The following is a 5,908-nucleotide window of genomic DNA, read 5'->3' as shown; positions in this document are numbered from 1 at the left end:
ACACAGCGTGTATGGCAAGACAATTTAGGATGTAATGCTTAACCCTCTACGGCTACTCAATTGAAAAATACTCAGTGCTTCGCTGTCAGGGCCAGCAGGGCATACCTGTCAACTCTACTGTTTTTTCCCGAGAAACTACCGTATTTTACCTCAATCCAGTATTAGTATTTTCCCGTAAATATCCTGTGTTGCGCGTACTTGTTCAGCGCTCTTACCTAGACAACTATGGACACCGTGACGGCTCAAACAACGTATTTCAACCCTAATGCAAGGCATTTCAGTGCCGCCATGCAATCAGTGCATGAAAGGCACCTGGGTGATTCTCTGAATTCGGTACATTTTGGGGTCTCAGGCAGTGACGTCGGACCACTTTTTTAAGTAACGAGTAATCTAACGCGTTGCTATTTCATATCCAGTAGTGATATGAACTACTGGATATGACTACAGTTACTTATCGAAATCACTTTACATTACTGTGCGTTACTATCTTCTTTTGTTATTTAATCGTATTTCCTCTACGCGTCTTGTCGAGTGACCAACGTCTCTATGCGACAGAAATGTAAATGGAGGGAGATGCGCATTTTGTTGGTGGAAAATCTGGAACTATTTTGAGTTTCTGTCGCCAAGTCCAATTATTATAAGCGTCTTTGGGATTTTTTTTTGTTTTTTAAGTCGCTTGCAAATTTAATGAGTGGCGGGTTGCGCCTTTTTGGGCTTGTTTTTGAGCGTGAAGTTGCTCATTTGGGCTTGGAAATAAGCAGAGACTCATAATAAATCCCAGAATTTATCCGTCATTAAGGTAGTTTTAGTCAGGCTCTCCCTGTCCATCATTTCCCGGATAATCCGTCCCGCTGTGTCTTTGTTAATGTCAAGTTAATATATTACCTCTGAGTGACGTCGAGCTTCGTATTGCGCTCCAGAAAACTGCAAATATCGAGACTAATTTGAATAGCGCAATAAACGTGAAAACAACCACGAATAAACATGTCCGTAGTTGCCAATAATTATAATGTCAACTTAACGCCATTATAATTATTAATATTAAGATAAGTGTCACAAATCTGTGCAGCCATCTGAGTTGTGGAGCTGCAGGAGGAGCTCTGTGTGCTGGGCTTTGACACCAAACGCAGGGCCATAACGCAGAACCTGGAGGCTGGGGGGTATGGGGGCTTTAAAATCCTTCTTAGAGTTTTCCAGACAACAGTGGAAAACAAATTAATCACGTTTTATTTATTTTTTTGGGACTGTTGTAACCATTAAACAATCTCCTCTTCAGTTCAACCTTATAAGTGGATTTCATGATTCATGTTCTGTCCTGTCCATGCTGTGTAACTCATTCAGCTCACCTGCCACGCCTGATTGCTTACCTGTTCCACCTGGTCCCCTCCCTACTTAAACACCTCTCAGCCTCTGCCTCCTTGCCAGATTATCGACAGCCACGAGCCAGTAGAGATCCAGCGTTTCCTTTCAAGCTTTCAGTGTTTTTTGACCCTTTTCTGTCCATGGATTGACACCCCCCCCCCCCCCGTCACCCCACCCCGTCACCCCACCGCCAAGCCCTTCACGGATCCCCACTGTTCTGGATTTCTGGACCCTGACCCAAGCTTTGCCTCACGACCAATGACTATTGCCTGCCCCTCAAGCTAAGTTTGCTCTCTCTGCCCTCCCGTGTATGACCTATGCCTGATTTCCGTCTTAGTCCCTGGGTGTTGCCTCTTGGATCTCCTTGTGGAGAGTTTAATTGATTCCACAGCAGCCTGTTCTACCTGGTTTCTCTGCTCCACCTGTCCACTGCACTACAGGTCAGTCAAGCTGAACATTTCTAAGTTACCCCGCCTTTATCAGTGCATCACCAGCCTTCTCTCCTCTTTCTCAGTGCTGTGTTTGACGACCACATCCTGAGCAGCAATCTGAAAATTAAATTAATCTTTTTTTCCTTTGCAAACTCCTGTGTGTGGTTGAATTTCCGGGTCCCCGCCGAGTCTCCTTACAAGTGGAGACACATTGTTGATGTTACCATTATAAATTAGCTTACAATTAAGTATTGACAAAGCTCAATGTAATTTTCACAGGAGGCAGAGCGTTGTTAGCAGCTGCTGAAAGTAACTAAAAAAGTTACTTTTAATGTAACTTAGTTACTTTCCAAATCAAGTAGTCAGTAATCTAACTAAGTTACTTTTTCAAGGAGTAATCAGTAATCCAATTACAGTTACTTTTTCAAAGTAACTATGCCATCACTGGTCTCAGGTTACTTAAAAATATACCACAAAAAATTGTGTTTTTGAACACTTCATCAATTGAAGGACTCTTTGTACCTCCAAGAAAATGTTTCCCCACTTTATGCATAAAATCCCAAACAGAATTACAAATTTCTTTGTTACTTGCTGGTTGCTTTAAATTCAACCCTGTAACGGGACAATTTGATTCTTCTGAGTATAACTCTATAACATAATTAAACTAATTCTTCCAGTTCCTTTGAGATCACCTGTAACTTGATTAAAATAACTAATTGTAAGTATATTTTATTTGATTCTGAATCATAAGAATTAGACTGATAAGTAGAATATGGCAACTGGATGTAAAAGCGCTTTTCGTAAATCATGAAAATACTCTTTAAAATAAACACTAAATCAGGCTTTTTTTATGCTTTTGACTCATTCTTTAAACCATGCATACAGTCCAACAAATATTAGTCTAATATTTGCTGTTATTTAAAAAATCATAACAATGTGTCACATAATAGGGTTGAACCGAGTGTAAAAGGGTTAGGGACCCGTCCACTGACCGAAGTTCGGGGCGATTTACCTATAGGTAAACTGTAAAAAGTGTGGCCTGGCTTAAATTAAAAAAATTGATGTCCATTTGTTGCATCTAAAATATTTGACTTCACAGAATCTAAATAAAGTGGTTTGGTACAACATGACTATTTAATTTTGACTCAAACCATATTACTTTACTTGACCCAATATTAATTCTTAACCTTTATCCAAGTTAAATTATTTACATTTCAGTTTTGGAACCAATCTATCCATCCATCCATCCATCCATCTTCTTCCGCTTATCCGAGGTCGGGTCGCGGGGGTAGCAGCTTCAGAAGGGAGGCCCAGACTTTCCTCTCCCCAGCCACTTCTTCTAGCTCCTCCGGGGGAATCCCGAGGCGTTCCCAGGCCAGCCGAGAGACATAGTCCCTCCAGCGTGTCCTGGGTCTTCCCCGGGGCCTCCTCCCGGTGGGACGTGCCCGGAACACCTCACCAGGGAGGCGTCCAGGAGGCATCCTGACCAGATGCCCGAGCCACCTCAACTGGCTCCTCTCGATGTGAAGGAGCAGCGGCTCTACTCTGAGTCCCTCCCGGATGACTGAGCTTCTCACCCTATCTCTAAGGGAGAGCCCAGCCACCCTACGGAGAAAACCCATTTCGGCCGCTTGTATCCGCGATCTCGTTCTTTCGGTCATGGCCCAAAGCTCATGACCATAGATGAGGGTGGGAACGTAGATCGACCGGTAAATCGAGAGCTTCGCTTTTTGGCTCAGCTCTCTCTTCACCACGACGGACCGGTACAGCGCCCGCTTGACAGCAGACGCTGCGCCAATCCGCCTGTCGATCTCCCGCTCCCTTCTTCCCCCATTCGTGAACAAGATCCCGAGATACTTAAACTCCTCCACTTGGGGCAGGACACCCCCCCTGACCCGGAGAAGGCACTCTACCCTTTTCCGGCTCAAGACCATGGCCTCGGATTTGGAGGCACTGATCCCCATCCCGGCCGCTTCACACTCGGCTGCGAACCGCTCCAGCGAGAGCTGCAGATCACGATCTGATGAAGCCAAAAGGACCACATCGTCTGCGAAAAGCAGAGATGAGATCCTAAGGCCACCAAATCGGATCCCCTCAACACCTTGGCTGCGCCTAGAAATTCTGTCCATGAAAGTGATGAACAGAATCGGTGACAAAGGGCAGCCCTGGCGGAGTCCAACTCTCACCGGAAACGAGCCCGACTTACTGCCGGCAATGCGGACCAGACTCTGACACCGGTCATACAGGGACCTGACAGCCCATATCAAAGGGCCCGGTACCCCATACTCCCGGAGAACCCCCCACAGGGCTCCCCGAGGGACACGGTCGAACGCCTTCTCCAAGTCCACAAAACACATGTAGACTGGTTGGGCGAACTCCCATGCACCCTCCAGGACCCTGCCGAGGGTGTAGAGCTGGTCCAGCGTTCCACGACCAGGACGAAAACCACACTGCTCTTCCTGAATCCGAGGTTCGACTATCCGACGGACCCTCCTCTCCAGGACCCCTGAATAGACCTTGCCAGGGAGGCTTAAGAGTGTGACCCCTCTATAATTGGAGCACACCCTCCGGTCCCCCTTTTTGAACAGGGGGACCACCACCCCAGTCTGCCAATCCAGGGGAACTGCCCCCGATGTCCATGCGACATTGCAGAGTCGCGTCAACCAACACAACCCTACAACATCCAGAGCCTTAAGGAACTCCGGGCGGATCTCATCCACCCCCGGGGCCCTGCCACCGAGGAGCTTTTTAACCACCTCGGCGACCTCGCCCCCAGAGATTGGAGAGCCCAACCCAGAGTCCCCAGGCTCCGCTTCCTCAGTGGAAGGCATGTTGGTGGGATTGAGGAGGTCTTCGAAGTACTCTGCCCACCGGCCCACAACGTCCCGAGTAGAGGTCAGCAGCACACCATCCCCACTATAAACAGTGTTGGTGCTGCACCGCTTCCCCCCCCTGAGACGCCGGATGGTGGACCAGAATCGCCTCGAAGCCGTACGGAAGTCTTTCTCCATGGCCTCTCCAAACTCCTCCCACGCCCGGGTTTTTGCCTCAGCAACCGCCCGAGCCGCATGCCGCTTCGCCCGCCGGTACCCATCAGCTGCTTCCGGAGTCCCACAGGCCAAAAAGGCCCGATAGGACTCCTTCTTCAGCCTGACGGCATCCCTCACCGAAGGTGTCCACCAGCGGGTTCGAGGGTTGCCGCCGCGACAGGCACCGACAACCTTGCGGCCACAGCTCCGATCGGCCGCCTCGACAATGGAGGCACGGAACACGGTCCACTCAGACTCCATGTCCCCCACCTCCCCCGGGACGTGTTCGAAGTTTTGCCGGAGATGGGAGTTAAAGCTCCGTCTCACAGGGGATTCCGCCAGACGTTCCCAGCAGACCCTCACAACACGTTTGGGCCTGCCAGGTCTGACCGGCTTTCGCCCCCACCACCGGAGCCAACTCACCACCAGGTAGTGGTCAGTGGACAGCTCGACACCTCTCTTCACCCGAGTGTCCAAGACATACGGCCGCAGATCCGATGAAACGATGACAAAGTCGATCATCGAACTGCGGCCTAGGGTGTCCTGGTGCCAAGTGCACATATGGACACCCTTATGCTTGAACATGGTGTTCGTTATGGACAATCCATGGCGAGCACAGAAGTCCAGCAACAGAACACCGCTCGAGTTCAGGTCGGGCGGGCCGTTCCTCCCAACCACGCCCCTCCAGGTCTCACTGTCATTGCCCACGTGAGCGTTGAAGTCCCCCAGCAGAACAAGGGAGTCCCCAGGAGGAGCACTCTCCAGTACCCCCTCTAAGGACTCCAAAAAGGGTGGGTAATCTGAACTGTCGTTCGGCCCGTAAGCACAAACGACAGTCAGAACCCGTCCCCCCACCCGTAGGCGGAGGGATGCTACCCTCTCGTTCACCGGGGTAAACCCCAACGTACAGGCGCCGAGATGGGGAGCAACAAGTATGCCCACTCCTGCCCGACGCCTCTCACCTTGGGCAACTCCAGAGTGGAAGTATGTCCAGCCCCTCTCAAGGAGACTGGTTCCAGAACCAGAGCCGTGCGTCGAGGTGAGACCGACTATTTCTAGCCGGAACCTCTCGACCTCACGCACTAG

Source organism: Xiphophorus hellerii, chromosome 7 (genome assembly GCF_003331165.1).
Source record: "Xiphophorus hellerii strain 12219 chromosome 7, Xiphophorus_hellerii-4.1, whole genome shotgun sequence".
Taxonomy (NCBI): domain Eukaryota; kingdom Metazoa; phylum Chordata; class Actinopteri; order Cyprinodontiformes; family Poeciliidae; genus Xiphophorus; species Xiphophorus hellerii.
This window is presented reverse-complemented; position numbering follows the sequence as displayed.